A 22,271-nucleotide genomic window follows, 5' to 3' on the forward strand; every position below is an offset into this window, starting at 1 on the left:
AGACAGGATTTATTAGGTACTCAGCACGGACGTTTAGTATTTCCCTCCGTTATTAACTGAAAATCAATAGAAAGCAAAGAAAATGGAAGTCATACAAGTGTTGTCGCCTTTATATTATGTCGGCTGTCGGGTTAGATTCATGACAGGGCTCCAGCGCCTGCAAGGTGGATTTTCTGCTTACATTGCAAGACCTAAAGTGGAAGTTATTCATTAGAGTAAGCCAGCGGTCAGATACATTTCCAGGCCCTTTCACACATCTGTCTTGGTAAGACTCGAACGGAGTGAGAAAGGATGCTGATATACCCTGATAGAGATGTCAGACACAACACACAGCTTGCTGGATTTATGGTTATTTTGTTCTGAAGACCTTTTTTAACACCATCAAAGAGCCTGTACCCTTGGAATGTAAACTGGAATGGCCCCAACTTAACCATGTTCCACCATTCATTATTTCAACACTAACACTATCTCATCGTATGCAGTTGACATTCTCAACTTACCAACTGTGCTGGATGTAATGTCCTGGATGTTCTTTAGCATATTATTTCATTTTGAAAAGTCACACATGCATTAACAGTCAATTTAGTAACTAATTTAAATCAATATAGAAACATATACATATATACATATAGAAACATAAACTAAAGTTGAAATGTTGCCAGAAAAACAGCAAATAAATGAATAAAATAAATATTAATAATACAATGCTATGTGGCACACATGACCAACACCTCCAAGACAGCCTTGATAGATTTGTTGAAGCCTATCTGGTATTTTTCAATGGTTTGACATAATGCACATGCTCTGATTTAAAAGGGTAAAGGTGATATTCACTTAATATGCTATAAAATAACAGTTACTCACTAAGTCTGCATGCCATGGTGGTACTGAAAAGCAATTCCATCTTGAGGAAAAGTGGCTTTGTCCACATATTAGCCTATTCTTTCACAAAAGGGTGGAAGAATCCAAGAATAAAGAGCTTACCCACCTCACTAATTTAATTACTCTTAGGACCTCCATGACAGTAATGTAAATATTCCACCACGAGGACCCAAGATACACAGAGTAATTACTTAAGGCTTTCCTTCACATCTCTCAAGACTTTTTTTTATTACCCAAAAGCTTTTTAACATTAGCACTCTCTCCCTGACAAATTAAATGAAATTTCATTACTCCAGCCATCCTAATGGCATGAAACTATCAGCTGTTGTATGCCTGGTCTCTCTTCCCTGGCTGCCCCGGCAGATTAATCAAATAGTCAGCTTCTGAGTCAAACTGAGGGAGGCATCGATCCACAAGTCTGTGTTTGTCTAAGGCTGCTACGTGTTGGAGATCTGAACGGTGAGTGAAAGACCCCCATATTGATCTCCATATGTTAAACATGAACAGTCCATCACAGAACAATTATTCAGAGAAGACACTAGGAGAATAATGTCCATCAAACTTATTATACGTATGTAAACGAAAAACCAACCTAAAAAAAAGGACTTTTATTGACACCAGCATTATTATAAATGCACATAAGAATTACTTTAGAATAGAATAACTATTTGTGCTGTCCACTGGACACACACACACACACACACACACACACACACACACACACACACACACACACACACACACACACACACACACACACACACACACACACACACACACACACACACACACACACACACACTATATATATATATATATATATATATAATATACACACACACACACACACACACCAGGCTGATGTATGGATTTTGCCTTTCGACGAACCATATTACTGTATAGAGTGCGAGATACTGTGGCAACAGTCAAAAGGATACATGATTTTCATAGATTTGTTATAGCTAACCATTACCATGGATATTTAACACCTATGGTTTTGTAAGGGTTAAGCTGCTTGGCCTTTGATCTGTCAGGGGTGAGGTCTTGGCAAAGTGCCCCTCCACCAGCCGAAGCCCTTAAGGGACTTTCAATCCAATTGCTAGCCAAGAGTGGATGCAGATCTCAAGGTTACACCTGAGTGTTCAAGGGCAGGTCCAAGTGTAATCGGCACTTAGATCATAGATTAATCTTATTTGCTATCTATTAGGCTTGATTCTTGCTTCCCTCACTCCCCTCCCAAAGCCAGGATTACTGTGATAGTTTAAGATAATGGATTCTTATGGAAGAAGAGGTCAAGAAGCGTTCTTGTTTCAGAACCTACAGATAATATGATTAATCTAAAAGCCTTTTTTCAAAAGAGGTCCCACCTTCAAAGGCCTAATTGGCAAAAAGGTATAGAATAAATCTAAGTTGTTGGCAGTAGAGTGTTTCATTAATTACAATTTTATTCTATCACCATGTGTAGGTGGTAGAAAATATTATTTGTGTCTGCACCTCATTTATTTATTTACCGGTAGAAATAAATTCAGGGTAGCAGCATGATCGTTTATCAGCTAAATCAGCAGGGGTATACCAATGGCATTTATTGGATATGATGTTGTGTGTAATCTCATATCCTTTAGCTTTCAACCTTTAGGTCTTTGCGTACGTAATTTATTGATGGCATATAATGCAAGATATTGATGTTGATGACACTACTTTGTGTGGCATAATTGACATTTCTTTAATACAAATAAGCCAGACATTTTATTATGATTAACACTCATTACTATTTTTAAAGTATTTATAGAATGCTCTATTAACATTTAAAAGCACAGCAACATTTTGCATCATTGTCTCTCCCTTACACAATAAAGGTTATGTAAAGACATATTGATTTTGTAAAGTAGCCTACAATCTCATTTTGATTCATTCTGGAGAAAATCTCACATGTTTTGATGTGGTAGCCACTAGCTAAACAGATAACAGATAAACTCTGATAAAATATATCCAAATGTGGCAGCCTCCCTGATAACCTCTGAAGACACATTATCTTGTCCAGTCATCTGCAACTGAATATTTATCACAAAGAGCAGACCTGTGTTCCTTGCTGCATGTCGCTGGGAAATGTATTTAGTCGGATACGCTTTATATTTTATATATTTATTAATGTATTCATTTATTCTGTTTTTTATTTGAGTTTAAATGCGTTACTGATCTGCAACAACTTGAGGATTAAGAGTAGTTGGGATTTGGGGGGAATGGGTGTTCACCTTAGTTGCCTACATTTTGGCTCAAATACCCCATACTTGGAGCTCAAAGAAAAAAAGGTTGCTTAGGTGGTGGTCTGTTTTAATTCCCCACACAAAGATCTTACTCTTGGTTTACTACATGGGCCATACAGGCAGATTTTAGGGTAGCCGACACTCCGACAGTCAAATTGCTAATGACACTTTACTGCCTGCTTGTCAGTAGCGGTACAGTATTAATCATTGCCATTTTAAGTCTGTTGAAAGTGAAGAAAACAATTTAAAGTCATAATGGTTAACATTATGAAAAGCTAACATGAAAACTATAGCTGCATAGATGTATCCATGATTATCTAAATAACATGGTTTGGATAGGAATGTCTCCCACAAACTTGTTTTCCTGCTTAGCCCAACCTCTCCCCATTTGTATATAAAACACAAGTTCAAAGACCTAAAGAGGTGGGGATTTAAGGATTTCTAGGAGACTTAAATGTTTGGAATTCATACTGTAGCCAACATTCACATTCACTAAAGTCCAATTCATATTTACTTTTGAATGTGCAATGATGTACTGGCCTAGCAATGTCACCAACATCAATGTAACTTTTAATTCTAGACTGAAGTTAAATTAATTAGTACACGTAAAAATTGATAGATGACATGGGAAGTTCCATATAAGTTTCCATATTCAAAAGATAGAGTAGAGTTCATAGCTGAGTACATCTGATGTAAGCTAGTTTAATTAATCATTAATTAAATGAAAGAGACCAGTTTGCCCTATAGTTAAAATGATTGTATAATTACTGTATAGCCACAACACATGAGTAGGTTTATTTTCTTCTTTGAGATAGCCAAATGGAATCTTACACTGTATCTAGGAAATTATTTTACGGTCAAGGCTATTGGAACACTGTAAAATCCTAGGTGTCGAAAAATACCCTTTCAGATCCATTTGCCCTACACCCTCAGGTAAATTAACACTCAGGATTGTATTGTAAACATTAGTGGTGCATACCAAACATGGTGGAAAAAGATTTATCATCTATACAGCACTTTTTCTTTCCTAGTTTATCTTCTTCCACAGAGGATACTTAAAAGCATCTGGATTCTGTGACAGCATGATTTTTAGATGCAAGGGTTTGGTGTAAAGATGTAGAATGTAGACTAATTTATCGTTTGTCTGTGGGTGATTGGCATCAATGTCTTGACACAATAATAAATATGATTACAACTGGTTCATACAGTAAATCAAATTCATAAGTGATACATCTTACGGTGTGCATTCATTTCCATGACAACAGCCACCGAGCATAGACTTGTAGCATGTAAGCGGTGGACCTACATCACATGATTCTGATTGGATTGATTAGTGTAAGGTAAAAAGAACATCCCAACAAACAACCATGCTTAATTTATACTCCACCGTACGATGATGCCGCACACCGGAAATAGCAGATACAAGCTGAGCTCACAATTGTGAGGTTGTAGTCAAATTCCGTCCCGATCCCAAATATATTGGGTTTTGGATCTTATTATGGTATAATCTTTTTTAATTTTCTTACACAAATTCATTCATTAAAGGGAACATGTACAAGTACTCTGCAAAAGGCTGCCTGCTGGAAATGACGGTTAGCTTTGTTTTTAAGGAATAGACACATGACCTTTGCGAAGGTACATTGAAGGCCTGTTTCCATCCTGACCTGATACTGGCACACACTCACTGCTCCGCTTATTAAAATCTATCAGTCATCCTTCTTCGCCAAACAGCCCTGCTTTGTTTTAACCATTTATCAATGTCAAATTTGTCATGTCAATAAGAAGTCACTGCCATCACGCAGCTGGATGCATTACTGAGTGCCCATTGCCAGAGCAGTCAGACTAAATCTCTATAATTATTGGAGATTTGTTCAAAGATGAATCGATAGATTATGCTTTTTCGTGACGAAAATACAATTTAAACAGTAATGACTGAGAGGTTTATGGGGAAGTGTTCTATGAAGAAGACTGTCAGCTGAGCACTGACTAAGTATGCACACCATCAAATTCAATACTGCCATGACAAAATACATGAATTTATTTGATTTATAAAACGTATCGAATGTTAACCCATAGACCAGAATGTTAGGTATTTTAATCTACAAAAAATACTCACTTTCTGTACAGTAGCCCAGTGGTAGGTCGGGACCCCCAGGGGGGTCCACACATGTTTTCTTGGGAGTCCCTAAATCTATTATCTAAAGTAATCAACAAACTATGCCATAAAAACTGGTCAAACATTGACCAAATAATTAATTGTCAAATAATATAAGAAAGAGGCAAAAAAAATGAAAAAATTAAAATAGCTGATCTACAATCAGCTATAGATCATCTATTTTCACTATATTTATCTGTGGAAAACATAATGTAACTCCTACAATTCCAAGTGCCTGTCAGGGATAGGGTGGGGGTCCCCAGTTCAAATATGATTATTTTGGGGTTCACGCGGACTGTAAAGGTTGGGAACCATTGCAGTAGCCTATACTTACTGTATATACAGTGTACTATAGTAGTGTACTCATAGGAATAGACTATGTGACAACCAGGTATAGTCTGGTGTCCACCGGAGACGGGTGACAGCCAGAATGTAGACGGCACCCCAGGAGCAGTATGGGTTAGTGCCCCAGCCTGCTAGCCTGGCTAATAAGCCAGACTCAAATCACACTGTCGTGTGGTATTTGAGTCTGGAGATGCTGTGTATGGATCTTGTTTCCCGGGGGGCGGGTTCAAACATTTTCTCTTTGACGCAATTGGTTAGAGCTACTGTCAGTCAAAGGTCTCAAGCATTGAACGTCAATGTACCAAAGCCCGCCCATATTGCATACCGTGTCCCGATTGGCCACACCAGTTCTCTGGTGTAGGAAATGGGCGTACAATTGAGCCTCTCCAGACCGTAATCCGCCGGCAGGCAATTTTTTTTTGCCAACGGCTGATTCGGTCTGGCTTATTAGCCAGGCTACCAGCCTGCATCCTCCATGAGGAGGAAGCCCAAAAACCTTCGATGAGGCCTGTAGGAGGGCCATTCGAGCCGCAAGTGGAGCCTGCAATGCTACCGTTGCCCAGGTGGAGCCTGCAGAACCATTGCGGCTCAAGAATCCACCACTCCTGAATGAAGTGTCTGGTGCTGGGAGTCTGGTGCAACGCACAGGTCCTCGCTGTACTCCTGGTGAGAGCAGGCGTGGACCTGGTGAGACGTAGGAGGGGCCCGGACAGGAGGCAACCCACAGAGCCTAGTCCCTCCACATGCCAGAATTGTACCTCTCAGACAGTCCCGGCATAGTAGTGCCGGAGTGGTTCCAACGGATTGTGTGGCCCTGGTCTTTCCCTAGTGGGTCTGATACTGGGTACGAGGGTAGCTACTGGGACGTAAGTCGGGACTTGATCACCCCGGCTGGGTCACCCGAGTGAGGGGTATGATGTTCGCGAGACCCAAAACCCAGATGACCGACTGCCCGCAAGTAAATAATACGAGTTTGATTTCAGGTGTTTGAGTGGGGAAAAGCATCTGTCTTTAGTTCGCTATAAAACAACACAAGATGTCCGTGGAATTTATAGCTGTTGAGATATTTGGCATAAATATTGAGGTATGTCCATATCACAAAGCCCCAGAATTTATGTAAGTGTTAAATGAACGGTAATTATAATTGTACCTATCGCAATTTACTTTTCGGGCAAGTGGACATGACCCATGCGCAAGTAGAACATGACCTGTACTTGCCTGATGGGCAAGTGTGTCTGAGATCTTAGTGTCAACCCCTGCACAGCAATGCAAGGGTTAACAGAGCTGCTCCCCCAACCTAAAATATCATATAGCCTATACGTGTGCATGTGATGTCGCACAGGGAATAATTATGGTATACCGTCTGAAAAAACCTAGGCTACAGCGCTGATTTGGACCACTTCAGGACATCTGACAGTAGGCTTTGCCACCTACAGTATTAGCAGGTCACACAATGGACCATTTATATGAATCCCCACTTCTCAGTCTATCTGTCATGTCTGTCGAGCACAACAGCTACTGCATGTCACTGTGTGTGGGGAGTGGGACTTTTATCATAACTTTAAATACAAAAACTTTGGGCTGAAATCTTATAAGCTCTACGCAGTACCTTAGCAGGCTCTTACGCAACCTGCGAGCTGAAACCACTTTGGGAAAACCGGCCAGTGACTGTGACTGATACATCACTATGCATGGCCAGCACAGAATTACAGTTTGCCTCAGCCCTCAGAAAGATTGTGTTTACACACAACCATGCTTTTTGAGTTGGTGGTGCCAGGTTTTAAACATATATACTGCATGCACTGTAGTAGACCACATAACATAATAACATAGTGCTGAGCACATCATCATTATTAAAGGCCCAGTACCCACAAATGGAACTCTGTTAAACACATGTACACACACGTACAGTACACACACTAGCAGTCAAGCTACACCCAATAAAACATAACTTTGCACATTAATGGACAAAACATCTGTTTTGTTTAGTGACAGATTTTCAAAAGAGCATTCTGTATGCTTGGTAAAATAACACTTTGTAAATAGCAGGGTGGGTTGGTGGGAGCGTCGTATTATTATATCTTATTACGAAGTCATTGTTATCAACTCTAGTGTTCCTCCATATAGCTTTATATTTTGTGCAGCATAATCATTGGATCAGAATGAAGTAGAATATGCTAATGACTCTAATTGGACTACTAATAGAGCATGTTTCTCCAGCTTTAAGCTTTTGGGGGTCTGTGTAATCAGTGTAGACAGTCGTTAAGGGAATGGAGAGGCAACTAGCAGTGTCAGGAGAGGGCCCAGGCGGTTCCGGCTGACACTACCCCAATCTTCCAGGACCCATTAAATGGCAGTTTCAACACATTACCAACCATAACATCCTTGAATATCACTGATTTTATTTGCAGTATCAAACATTTCATTTCACGCACCATTAATGGAAAAGTGCTGAGGTTCTAATGCCGCCAAACATTTAGTAACTACCTGGACTCAGAGAGCCAATTAACTCCAGAGACAACATGGCCAATTAAACACAAAAATAGGTAGGTCCACCATTGGTTACAGGCCCCAGTAATTTACTTCTCTACAAACCCCAGCAAAAAATATAAATGAATTAGCTGTGGAATGACCACTTGAAGTTGGAGCAGGAGTTGGCTTGCATAGCCATTCAAAGAGAATAATGGATTGCACCAGTAAATTTGTAAATATTCAAGATACCACTATGTCCCACTGTATAGCGCATTTATGATTTTTCTTTTAATTAGTAATGTGAGAGATAACATGGTAACAAGTAATCTGGCTGCAATTCAATTTGACTTGATTGATTCAATTACTTTCAATATTAAAGTGCATATAGAGATTTAATATGTGACCGTGAATGAAACAGGAGAGGAAAAATGAAAAAGGACGGTGATAGTAGGTTGTTATAGTAAAATTATTGCACATGCAATTCACTGAGTAATCATAAACACATTATGTTGTGAAGTACAATAAGAGTCTGTTTTCACTGAAAGCTGATATTTTAATCATTGCTTGTTTTGTGATTTATTATGAAGCTTCATTATATTTTTGCCTAAGGGCCCTTCTCAACCATGTCCCCTCTGTGACGAGAAAGTGAAACTTCAGCATTAGTTTGTTGCTCTTTCTGATTACTTGTGCAGTGCCCATTTGGGACATGGCTGCCATTCAGCACTCAACATGGCACTTTCTTGGGTCCTCAGCAATACACATTCCAAATGTTCATATGAAATGCAAAGGAGAGACAGACTTGGGCCTACATATTGTACACATTCCTGGAATTTACACATATACAGTATTGTGCAGTGCCTGTTCAGTGTGTGGCCGTTCAAAGTAGGCTGATATTGGCTCCCAGCACTAATGCTTGTGCCTCTTTGAAGTGCGTAACTGGTTGGAACAAAACGTGAAGTCTAGATATATTGAGATATGCAACGCATACACACGTAGTACAATGCCAATACGGGGTCTGGCCACCGTTCGGAAAGCGTACCGATTCAGAACATCCAATTGACAACACTCAGCAGTAGGCTACACCCACCAAGTGTGAAGTCCATTGAATGAATGTTAGAGATATACAAAGTACAATGGATGGTCCAATAGATTGAAAACAAACAAACCAAAACTTGCCTCATATGTAAGACATCACAGGGTAAGAAACAATACAAATAAAAGGATTTATTGGGTGAACTTGAACTATCCCTTTAACTATATTAACCCTGGTGTCCATATTTTGGGCAAAGGTTTTCAATAAAAAAGAAAATCTACAAGCTTCACTTGTAACATGTTGCCAAGTGACATGTTATGAGCACCAACTCCAGCCTACTCGGGAACAATACAAGTCGGGAACGATGCAAGTTGGAATTGTATGCCTTAACCACAAGATTATGCAATACCCGTTGTACTTGTTGTCAGGGTACTCGTACCCAGTGCAGTCTTTACACCGTCTTTACATCGGCCCCGAACTCCAGAGTTTGAAGTCGATTGTTTGTGTGGTTCCCAAGATGTGCGAACTATGAAGGACAAATACACACACACTCTCAAACCTACGCACGCACACATATATACAGTATGTAGAATTTATGGAAGGGTAGGGCTTAAGTGGCTAAGGTCTATTAGGAGTGGAAACAGCCAAACTCTATAATTTTCCATTCCTAAGTAAAAAATCAGTAAAAATGGAAAGAGTATTTAAGTCACCACCCATGACTTCGCTGAATACTGCTGAAGTGTCCTTGAGCAAGACACTTAATCATCCATTGCCCCAGTAGAGCTTCACAGTGACCAATAATAAGAGAATGGTTGCGCTGGGCAGCTTTCAGGTGCAGCATGAGTACCGTATGTTATCTTCCCAAGTTCCCACTCCTTAAAAAACACTCCCTTAGGTCATTTCTGTAAATGTGGTTTAAGTAAAAGTAAAAAAAGAAAGAGGCTCAATTACAGGAACAAGATGGCTAGGTGTGGACCTTTGCAGGGTGTATACTTTGTAATGACAGTGACCTTTTTGTCCCATTTTTGAGGATATTTACGCAGAGAATTTTAATTAAAATGAAAAGCGACCCCATACTTAGGCGACCAAGGCTTACAATGTGATAGCACCAAGTTGGCCGTCTGTGCTGTTAATTACTCCCTTGTTCCACAACAGGGGTGTCCAATAAATGTATTGCCCATCACAGTATTAGGATGTGGGATGTTGTGTCGGGAGTGGGGGGTGCAGTTGGGAGATGGCCAATATCTTGCTAAACAGCATGTGATTACTGTACCTGCTAATGTTCCTGAAACAGGAAGGATAAAATGTGTGGATGCATATTTCAGAGGACATCCCACAAGGAGTCCTAATGTGGACTATTTCCTCTCCAAGCCTGCCCTAGCTTTGCTGCCTTGTGTTTACAAACAGATTTAACAACTTCTGGCTTGATTTTGGATTAAGAAGAATAAATACATGTATGGTCAGGTGTGCTATGTGTTTGCTTCATATATTTTTCAGAAGAATAAAAGTAAAATTCCATAAATACGGTAAGAGATGGATGCAACCAGACATTTTGGCCAAAGTGTGGTGCTTGAGGAAAGGACATGGGGTCACCACAACCAGTAGTGTTCATCCTGCAATCTGCCTGTATGAAGGGATATAGTAGGTGAAAAACTGACCTTTTGGCATGAGAGTAGTGTTGGGGGAAGGAAATGGGGTCACACAAATAGGGTTCATCCTACCCAAGGACTGTCTAAAGAGGACGAGATGCGAAGACCGTACGGGCGACGCCATGTTGCTCCATGGTGCTCCATGGAAGGAAAGAAACATGCGCAGTTGAGACCAAGGAAGCTGAAGTGTTGGCTGCATATAGCCCATTGCGCATGTTTCTTTCCTTCCATGGAGCACCATGGAGCAACATGGTGTCGCCCGTACGGTCTTCGCGTCTCGTCCTCTTTAGACAGTCCTTGATCCTACCCAGGAAGTTTAATGGCAAACCGCCCATTGGATTGGAAATCATTTGTGTGCAAATTGGATGGACTCCTTGGCCTAATGGTGGCGCTACAGGAAAGGTAATTTAATAACAGAAATTGGGCAACCCTCTAGGGAGCATGACGGTGCACAGCAATTTCCATGGCAAACCAACCAGTAGTTTTCGAGGTACAGACATCAACTTGTTTGGAAGTAAAGGGATGGACGGTCCAACGGCTGACCAACCATACCAGCAGGTACTTTTTAGACTGTTCTGTATTTGCCAATTTTTTACTCTGAGAGTGTATGCTTCGAGACGTAGATTGTTGAACTGGTTATGTCTGGTTGTTGGCTATACAAGACTACAGATGTAACCAAACGTACCCTACTACCTTAGTTATATAATCCCCCTCGTCTGCTGCCATGTTTATTATAATCCACTCATTCCACTACACCCATAAATACAGCATGGTGTAATGTTTTGTTGAAGACTATTGAAAGGCCTGTTTTGTTGAAGACTATGATTGTTCTTATTTAGGGAGTTAGGTTTCGTGACTTTTAGTGACGATCACCTCCGGGGAGTACAAGAGGGGCGCCCAGTACAGTTAGAACACAGTGTAAATAATTAACACTGATGAAAAGTGGGTAGAGAACCTGTTTAACCTGTATATGCACCTGTTTGAGGTACTTATGTATTATGAATGATCATCAATAGAGAAGAGAGGCAGACATCTCCCCTTGTGTGTATTGTACGTATATTGTCTTGTTTTGTTTTCGGTTGTATGTATTGTCAATTGTCAGTCATTTCGTTTTCATGTATGTTTGATTAAAATTCAATAAAACGTAAATTGAAAAAAAAGAAAAGAAAAGTGGGTAGAGATTTGACGGTTGATGGACCAGGTGACAGAAGACCCTACTGGGTTGAGGTCATTACTTCTCACTGTGCAAAGTGTCCAGATGATGCCAGCATCTGCTCTGGCCAAAGACGGTACAGTTACAGTATACTACGCAAAAACAATATTGCATTCCTCAAGAAGGTTGCATGATGCTATGATGTTTATTTTATTTTTTGCTCAATAGCTATGCTATGCTATGCTTTGCTGAGCAATAAACCCATCTTTCAACAATATCTATATAATGTCCAATATTTATGATTATTTATCTTGACAATGGGTTACATTATTTATGTTGGACACATCCAGGTTCATGTCTGTATCTCAGTCTAATTTGGAAACTTGGGCTTTGAGAAATGGGCCAGAAGTATGGTGGTGGGGGGTGTTGATCTGATGATTGAATGTAGATTGTATGCTTTGTCCAAAATAAATATAAGGGTTTTTCAATGAACCCCAACATCCCCATTTCTGGGCACGCGATAATAATCAGCAAACCATCTGTGAGACAACGCTTGTAGATTCGCCATTTTCAGCAAAGAGGTTTGGTGTAGAGGGGCAAAAGGAGGGGGCTAAGTACAGATCCCTGGGGGACCCCGGTCAACAGAGGATAGGTTTTAAGTGGTTAATTGGGAATTATAAGGTACATAGTAGATACAGTATACAGTCTGTAGCATATGACAATGAAATAGTAGTGTGTCCCTCCAAATGCAATTTGCTTATATACACCTCATATTAATCTCCCTCTGTCTGATATGGACATACTCGCACACCATTTTATTCCCTCCCCTTCCCTTTCCTCTGGGGTAAACATCTAGTAGTATCCCAGCTTATTGTTCAGGAGCAAAGGGGTAGCCACAGGGCAGGTAACTTGCATTGGACTGGTGTATTCTCCTGTCCCACAGGACACAAGATACAAATCAAGTTGCTTTGACCCCATTGTCCTCTCCACACTCTTAGTCCCCTAAAGGCAATGCTGTGGTATGGGATCTTTTCTTCCCTTTATTTATTTTTTTCCCTTTGTATGGCTGTGGCTAAGGGCACAAGGTACATACATTTCCTTGGGTAAACCAAATGGCATTCAGGGCTAGAGTCAACCGCCATTTTCATTTTAAATGGTGTTTACCCATTGTGATAGCTTAATCATCAGCTGGACACGCACTAGGAATGAGTTTCCATACCAAAGAGGGCACACTTTTGATTTATATTCAGAAATAAATTCTCGTTCACAGACATTTTATTATAACCACTATCTACACTATCTGCAAAATATTGTGTTTATTAAAATAAAAACAATACAACTGGCCTCCAACAGTGTGTAACATTAGATGACAGGTCTAGGTGTGATATCACCTAGTTAGTATAAACCAGTAAACATGGATGCCTTTGACAACTGGCATCACCACTCATGCCGATGAAGATGAATTTATCTTTCATGTCAAGTTGACCTTTCCAAGCCCTCGTGAAATCAGTCCTCCCGTCTTCAAAACAAATAAGCAGATTTCAGCTGCTGTTACCTCTCAGATCAGGCCGGTGACCTATATGAACTTCATTTTCTATCCAAACACATATTCATTTATGTCTTCCTCTCTTTCCATGATGGCAAGTGTCACAGGTGCTAAAGCCTGATTAAAAATATGATAATGTCTGTCTGTTCTAGACAGAAAGTCCCTGGAAAAAACATATTGGTTATAGTTATTATACAGTCTAAACATAATGTTCCAACACTGCGAATGGATCCTATCAGGGTTTTTATTTATTTACTCCAAAAGGACTATGCATTTAAAGCCTATTCCAGTTTATAGTTTAATTTACATGTTATTCCCACATTCTCTCAGACAGGTTTTGTTATGCTGTAACATGGTCAGCTCTGAAGCATAAAATGTACAGTACCGGTGCACGAGAAAATATTCTATCTGTCCTATTTCATTCTTTGAATTCTCTCCAGATGTTTTATCTTGAAGGGGAACCAGGGTTTCAGGTAGCCTATTAATGGTTTCTGGCTTTGAGAGAGTGTGTTTCAGGCTTAATTTTAGTGCTGTAAAAATATACAGTATACATAATGTATGTACTCACACAAATTACTCATCATGGATCTCATTATGGATGCTAACGTCCCTAGGAAGATGGCGTTACATTAAGATCATTAAGAATGATCTTTCAAACCTTTTGAACCACTTTGTAACCAGCGTTCTTAATGTTTTTCTTTATGTAGAGACACCCCTTAACCACAAAACGTCTCTATTTCCCCCAGAATTTCCATAAAAGACGGATCTACATCGCATCACATTGTGGTGCGTTGTGAGCATGCAGACCATTTTCACCTATTACATGACAAAAATGCCAGGGTTAAAGCAAAGAATAAAGCCCTTTTAGCCATTTTACGAGATACTGCGGACATAATGTGCCTCATCTGAAACTCTTCAATGCCATTTCATCATCAGATTAATATAATGTTCAAACAAAGTATCTGCACTCATTATTAGACACCTGAGGCACAAATCCCCCCAGGGCACCTGTCCTGAGAGATGCATATGCTCTGGAGATGGAGATAATGGGAATAAAGAACACTGACATGCCTTGAGGTCTCGTCTGACAGAGCTCATTGTGTGTACAATAATAAACATAATTTTAATGAGTTCTCATCAGAATTTATCAAATATATTTACAGCAAGTTGTAAGGGAATACGGCTTCATACTAAGTTGTAACCAGTTATACTGTAAATCTGCCTCAAAATGTCCAGAACGTCACCTGACGTTAATTGGAGGACCACTATCCCTAGTCACCTGTGTGAATATGGTCTATCCAATTCCAGAATGTGTTACTTTAACACAATCAGTGCCGGAAGTCCTTCAAAATAGGAGCTCTGGGGTGCCGGAAAGACATGGCCGCTTTTACTCGGAAACCCACGACCCGGAAACAATCCACTAAAAAAAAGTTTACTTTACATAGCTAGCTTACATTGCGATCGTTTTAATTTATACGATATATGATCCAAAAAGCGTTCATATTTTGCGGGAGAGACGGATGAGGAGCAGAAATGAAGCGCCAGTATATCGATCCGTTAAACACCACGGAGAGCGCCCTGGATTAGCGCTAGGACGCGTGAGGACGTCGGATGTACGCGTCGATTGGGACCCCTAGGACGTGTGGCGACGTCCTATGAACGGAAACGGTTAAACAGTAAAAACCTCAGGTGTGGCACCTGTTCCTTCAGAGAGGGAAAGCAGTATAACCCCTTAACCCATCTCCCACCACCGTCCTTATCAGCACATTTCCTACAAAGGGTTAATTCAATCATGTCAAGGCTCTCTGCTCTGTCGCTTGCCTCTCCCATCATACTTTAGGCGCAGTGGAGCGTCCCCTCATTGATGGCACCTTTGGCTCCACAATAGAAGCTAATTTGTTAGAATCTTTCACAGGTCAGAGGCTGCTTAAAGGCGAGGAGGGCGCCTCGGCCACCAGGAAAATAAAGCCATCCACCGAGGTGCTGGGGGCAAATTAAATGCCCAGTCATTTTACGACCGCAGACATACAAAACATAAATATCCATTTTCTTTACTTCAATACAGTCATGAGATCTTACCAGCCATCCCAGTTAACGCAGGTTAATAGATTGATTCTGGTGACATGGCTCATAATGAACAGTAAATTGTTTTATCTCTTAAGTCTTATTTGGTCAGCCAGGAAAACATATGAGGTAATATGGCTGAGGCTAAATGGAGCGTATAATAGATCTCTAGCTAAGGCATAAGGATAGGTTGATGGCAGTGCGATGATTAATGAAAATAATAATACTCTTGAAATTGAAATTTTTCTTATTCTTTTTTTTGGCCCTTTCAACCCTTTCCCCCAATGGTCATTCTGGGTGTTCATGCATGGTGTGATTTATGTGCAATTGCTAGCATCTTTATTTATGTCTATTGGGTCATTTTCCCAGCCACGTAGGTCTAGCCTGGTCGTGTTGTTGATGGAGAAAGTACTCCACACATCAAAGTGCACTCAACTTACTTCATAGGCAAAATTATGAGGGTGGAGAATAATGCGCAAGCAGGAAAGTTGGAGCCAGGGTTTATTCAATCTAAAATTACATCTATTATCTAACCCTCATGAATTGACCTTTGTTATGTAATTTCAACATTATGCTGCACACAAATCATGTTCAGAGGTTTTATTATAGAGCCACTATTTTATCAGAATGCTTCACAAAACAAACTTAAATCCTTTGCCTTGCTCTTGCTATCAGCTGCAATATATATATATATATATATAAAATCTTTATTTCAGACAGAAGTCCATAGTACATACAGGTAACATACAAGACATACAACATGGGAAAAAGATAAAAATAAATTAAAAAATAAAGTATTAATCTAATCCTACCTAATCAGCTTACTTATCCTAAAGCGTTACTTATTTTCAAGCTTCTTCAATATAAGATTGAAAGGCTAATGCAAGCAATAAGAGTTTAGAGTTTTCTACACAATTATATTGACAGTACTCCTATAGCCTATAGCTATTAGGACACACAACTCCCTCCACATTTTGGATATAGTCTTTATAGAGTCCGTGGCATCAGTTCATTGTATCAGCACCGTCTTCTTTTGACCAAAGGAAGAAAAAAAACGTGTACAAAAAAATCAATTACTTTTAATTCCAAGCTATTGATATGCTTAGATAATGCAGCAATTGAACTGTGCCACTGCCAGTGGTGATGAGGAGCAGTGGATGAAGAGTAATTGTGCCCTGACCCTTGTACGCATCGGCCAGCGTATCACCTAAGCTTTCCCCAGCATTGTATCCTATAAGCAGGGGGCCTTATTTCGCAATCCCGTGGTTGTGGCAAGGTGATAAATTACAGTTCTTAACTACCATTGATTACTTTGTGCTTCTCCACTTTCTGTGACAACTGTTCAGTCACTCTGAATGGACCTTAATGGCACATTAGAGAGAAGAAAGCATACAGTTTCCCTACCATTGATTAAACCTGCTTGTTGCTTAATAAAGACAAACTGACATGCACTGCTCTTTGGTGGCCTGTAACCAAGTAAAGACATAAGACCAATACCATGTAAAACAATAGCTTATGAATAAAGTGGTTCCAGAATGGAAATAAGGACTTAATTGCAATAAGGTCTCACTGTTTTACTTTTATATCCAATTGAAAAAGATGTATTCTCTGTAGGGATTTAAATAGAATCAGCACATAGTCATTCCAGGACAACCTGTTCAGCAAGGATGCTTAGAAACACTTTAAAGCTCTGTAAACCTCTGTAAAGTTCCTCTCGTGGCATTACTACTCAGAGCCATAATTGCGCAAGCAGAGTGCGTACTGCGATCGGCTGGGTATGTCGGTGTTGTCCGTCAGCCAATCAGGGACCCATCATTCTTGATGACGTAACTAAGGTTTGGTGATCGGCTGGGTATGTATGTATGTATGTATGTATGTATGCAGTGATGTAAATAGGTTTTCAATGTAATGAGTCCCGGGATGCAGGGGTGGTCTTTTAGATGAGTCCCAGGGACATTTGATGAGTCCCACTTCAGCGACGTTTAAGAGTCATATTTTGCCATTTTTACAAATTGCAGCATTTAACTCCCATTTCATCTTATATGGTTATAATGTGGTTATATTCATGTAGAAAACGAAGAAGAAATTATTATTATAACTAAAGCTAGCAAAATAAATTATAATAAAAAAAAACCTCTACATTCATACTACATACATATTTCATATGATTTTGGCTATATGAAATCTATAATAATTCTGCCAGTTTTAACTGTTAATAAATCTTTATGTTTTCATGACACATTACACAATACATACAAAATAAAAATGAATGCTACAAAACTAACCTGGAGATTAAGTAGAAGCAGTCATGGAGGAGGTAGGCTGTGCACAGCAGCACACATCATCATCATTAGCAGATGATGATGTTAGATTTAGAAAATAGGGTTGCTAATATTTTTTGTTGCCCTGCAGTTGGCTTTGGCACTTCTTTTTTTGGGGGGTGGGTGGGGGCATGTTAATGTGTGGTGGCACCGGTCCACAACGCACAACATACAACAGTGTCGGCGTTTGTTACAGTACACAATGTGTGTTTCCCATTCAATCGGGTCTACTCTGTTTGTCATGCTCAAAAATGTTCGCCTGTCTTTCTGTCGGAGGCAGCGCCGTGTAGATGAGAGAGTTGCGACAACCCCGTTCACTGTTTATTCACGGAGCTTCATGAGTCACTGAACGGTATGTTGTCGTCACTCTCTCTCTCTAAACGGCTCTGGTCTCCAGGCTGCGCTCCGCTCAGCGCTCGACTCTGAGCAAGATGGCGGCGCCCGTCAGACTGTGTTGTTGTTAACTTACAAACTAGTGGTTCTACAACGAGTCCTACGTGGATTTTATCGTTTATAACGTAGGATGAGGTCGCATGCGGCCATGCAAAATGATCGTGTCCGTAGATTATTTGTTTTACCGCATTTTTTTTCCGCGATTTTTATTTCTCATGTGGATTATTATTACTGTACACTGAGTACAGTAGTGCATCCCGTGGACGCATGCATGTTTTTGAAGTGCGGCCCAAAACTATAAAGTGCGTTTTGGGACGCAAAACGCACCCTATTTACATCACTGTGTATGTATGTATGTATGTATGTACTGTATGTATGTATGTCGGGGTAAGAATGGTGGTCCCTTATTAGCTGTTGATGGTGACATAACTAAGGTACGTTTCAATGTTGGTATATGGTATAAGGTCAATAACGGGTCTAAAGGATTTAGAACAGCAGTTGTAGTCAGCCAGTGGATAACATACAACATCACACCCAGCTGATACTAAGGGGGAAAAGGACCCTGCAGAAAGTAACACAGCGTTCACTGTAGTCTGTGAAGAAACCTGAACCAATGGACTCCAGGTGCATATTTGAAGATGCTAAAGGTCTCATCCTTGGGGTCAAAGCATTATTTTTGCTGAAAAACAGATGAGGTCTGCATGCTGTCTGGCTGGGCATACCAGACTGAGGTGCTGCACAATTAATCGAAAAAAGATCTCAATTCTAAATTTGAGCAAGAATCATGCAGCACTAGTTGGCTGTCCAATTCATTTTAGTTACTCTTACGTTTTTACTTTGATGTTGTCTGTTTAAACCCACAGTAGTTGTCTCCAGGTGCCACATTTTGAATGTAGTAATGTTCAGCAACTACAGACTAAAGACAATAAATATTTTCATGGAAAATAATGAGAATCGTATGAGAATCGTGATCTCAATTCTTGTGGAGGAAAATTGAGATTCACATTTGAGCAAGAATCGTGCAGCACTAATACCTATCTGAGATAGCAGTGCAGGTTATGCTGCAGGTTATGCTGCAACTTCTCCCATGGGAAGCATACAGTAGGTAGAACCAGGATGAAACTCTTAGCAGGTCAGTGGGAGGAGCTAGGTGACTGCTAGTCTCGATCAGTGACGGCCCTAGTTATATAGACCATATTCACACGGAGGGCATCTTGCCATTATGGCAGGATGGCAACTTGCCACACTGCTTTTTCAATGCAAAATCATTATTATAAAATAAGGGCATTCGTGATGGCACAATACAGCTCTGTACCTCTGTCTGTATAGCTTGCTTTTCCTCTCGTTCTATGTTGTTTATTTCTCAATTGTGTACCCGTCTGTCAGGGTAATATTTTGGAAGCCATGGGGCCACTGAGTTACACAAAAAAAAGGTCAGTCAAATCTTATCATCAACTTTATGTTAAAATGTTCTTGTCCAGCAAACCATATCACATCACACTGGAGTCACATACTTTGGTAGGTCACCAATTTCCCTACCATGAAAGTGGACAAATTAAAGTCATTGGTTGTGAAGTGAAATGTACTGTAACGTCTCAGGCTGCCGCTGGACCTCACCCATATTGCGAGTCCTTTGTGAGAGGAAGTAAGAACTTGGCACCATGCCCTAAATTGACATATTTAAATTGTAACAGAACTCTGTCAATCAAGCTCTCTCCATTGTTCTCAAATCAAATTGCAGGCTTGCAGCGGACTCTCTCTCTCTCTCTCTCTCTCTCTCTCTCTGTTGTTCTCACTCTCAGGCCTCATTCACACGTACCAAACACCAATCAAGCAAATGTTTGGTCGTTTTTTTGGGCCACCACAATGCTTTTCCAATGGGAGTCACATGGTTTGATCAAACATTTGTGTTTGATTGCTGATTGCTGGTGGTGTTCTGCCCCTCCCCCCTCATCAAACAAAAATTTTGGTCAAACCATGTGACTCCCATTGGAAAAGCATTGTGGTGGCCCAAAAAAAACGACCAAAAATGTGCTTGATTGGTGTTTGGTATGTGTGAATGAGGCCTCAGAGTTAGGCTAGGATGACAGTGTGTGTACCTCTGCCCATAGTGAATGTCACGTGATTAAAAATCACGGCCCGGTTGCATATAAAGACCCGCCCCTGCTTGCCTCTGATTGGCCTACCGACACTAACCCGGCTTTGCTCCGTGGTTACCAGACTTTCCTCCGAGGTGCGTGAATTCCGTTTGTGTCCGAGCATAGGCATGGCTGAGGCATGGTAACGCCCCTCCTGCCTGTGATTGGTCTACTGACACTGCCCGTCTTGACTGTCCTCCGAGACGCAAGGTTACTCCGTGGTGAGATTGAGAAATAAATAATAGGCTACAAGAGAATGACAGCTTGGCACGCGCAACAGAATGCAGCCTTGTAACTAACTTGTAAGTTTTATTTTTGTAGAAGAGGCAAACTAACATTGTTAATGTTGTTTGCTTTGATTGAATAACACGTATGTTGTACTATGATTTGATTTGGGTGTGTTCTAAATAAAGTGTTAGTGTTGATTATCGTGTATTAATCTAATTATAGTAAACTAATACTATTACACTAAAATGGATAAAGATGAAGGGAAAATAGATCTTTTTATAGTACAATAATGTTTCAATTTTACACAAATTACACAATAATTAACACAAACACACCCAAATCAAATCATATTATGGTGTGCATGTTCAATCAATTATTCCATCAAAGCAAACGGCATAAACAATATTAGTTTGCCTCTTCTACAAAAATAAAACGTACAAGTTAGCGTTCTCTTGTATCCCACCACGGAGTAACCTCGCATCAGACTATACAGCATATCCACCTCGGAGGACAGTCAAGACAGGCAGTGTCGGTAGGCCAATCACAGGCAGGCGGGGCGTTACCATGCCTATGCTCGGACACAAACGGAATTCACGCCTCCGAGGTGGATAGTCAGGTGACACTGACGCGAGGTTACTCATGGTGGGAAATGAATGCTCGTTGTTGGCATTGGCTTGGGGGGGTAATAATTTACTATTTTGTGCCGGATTACAACTCAAACGGGGCTGAGTCGCTCGTTGCTCAAGTTGGTTAGAAACGGCGCCCCTCCGTCGCGGTCTAAAACTATACCTTATCGGCCAAAAAAACTAGTGGTTGTTGGAAAAATATTGGCAGCAGCGGGATTCGAACCCAGGAGGTGTGAATTGGGAGTCTAATGACTAACGAGGTATGCTACCTCGAATGCTGGAATGTGGTTTTCTGGCTGTTTTAGAATGTGAGAATGCCCCGCGGGCAACAATAATGATAGAATTACTGCACAAGTGTGGTGTAACTAAGAGATTCACCATTCAGGGATGTAAATGGGATGTGCATGTAAAAGAGCTTTTACATGCACAGGTTATGACCTAGATACACACAAGAGACACCCAGTAGTGAACTGTAGTGTAGTTTATTGTTAGATTCCATACAGTATGCCCATATAGGATTTGGCCACTATGATGACCTGGAGGGTTGCTACATGAGTATTCTGAACATTTTGAGCACATCAGAAAATCTGTAGCTCCAACGGTTTAGAAGTTAGAGCCATGTTTCTACTAGCGGTCCTTTTAAATAGGGTGTGGTCATTTTCGGGTATTTCTCCCCGGATAGAGAATTAGTCATAGTTCACAAGTTGTCCGTGGCGGTCATATTAGCCAAAAACAGTTGAGATATTCTCTCCTAAATTAAGTGCATACATATCTTAGCCACTTGTGAGATTAGCCAGGGAAAACATATAACCTTTGGTCCTGGTGGACACCACTGCCACAGTGGGGGCTTATAGGCTAACAGATGCACTACATACACATCATCCTCAGTGGATATGAAAATATCATAGAAGTTATAGCTCAAAACCTCTGGCTTGTACAGCAACCACAGCAGTTTTAAGGAAAATAGAAAATGATTATGTATGAAGAAATCTTACACTATTA

The 22,271-nt window shown here is 40.4% G+C and overlaps 1 protein-coding gene across 1 annotated transcript in view; it reads right to left on the minus strand.

The window, feature by feature from the left end:
• Positions 1-22,271, minus strand: part of lysmd4 (LysM, putative peptidoglycan-binding, domain containing 4) — a 205,027-nt gene that overhangs the window by 180,484 nt on the left and 2,272 nt on the right. The gene's annotated exons all lie outside the window — the stretch shown is intronic.

Source organism: Electrona antarctica (genome assembly GCF_951216825.1).
Source record: "Electrona antarctica genome assembly, chromosome: 5".
NCBI lineage: Eukaryota > Metazoa > Chordata > Actinopteri > Myctophiformes > Myctophidae > Electrona > Electrona antarctica.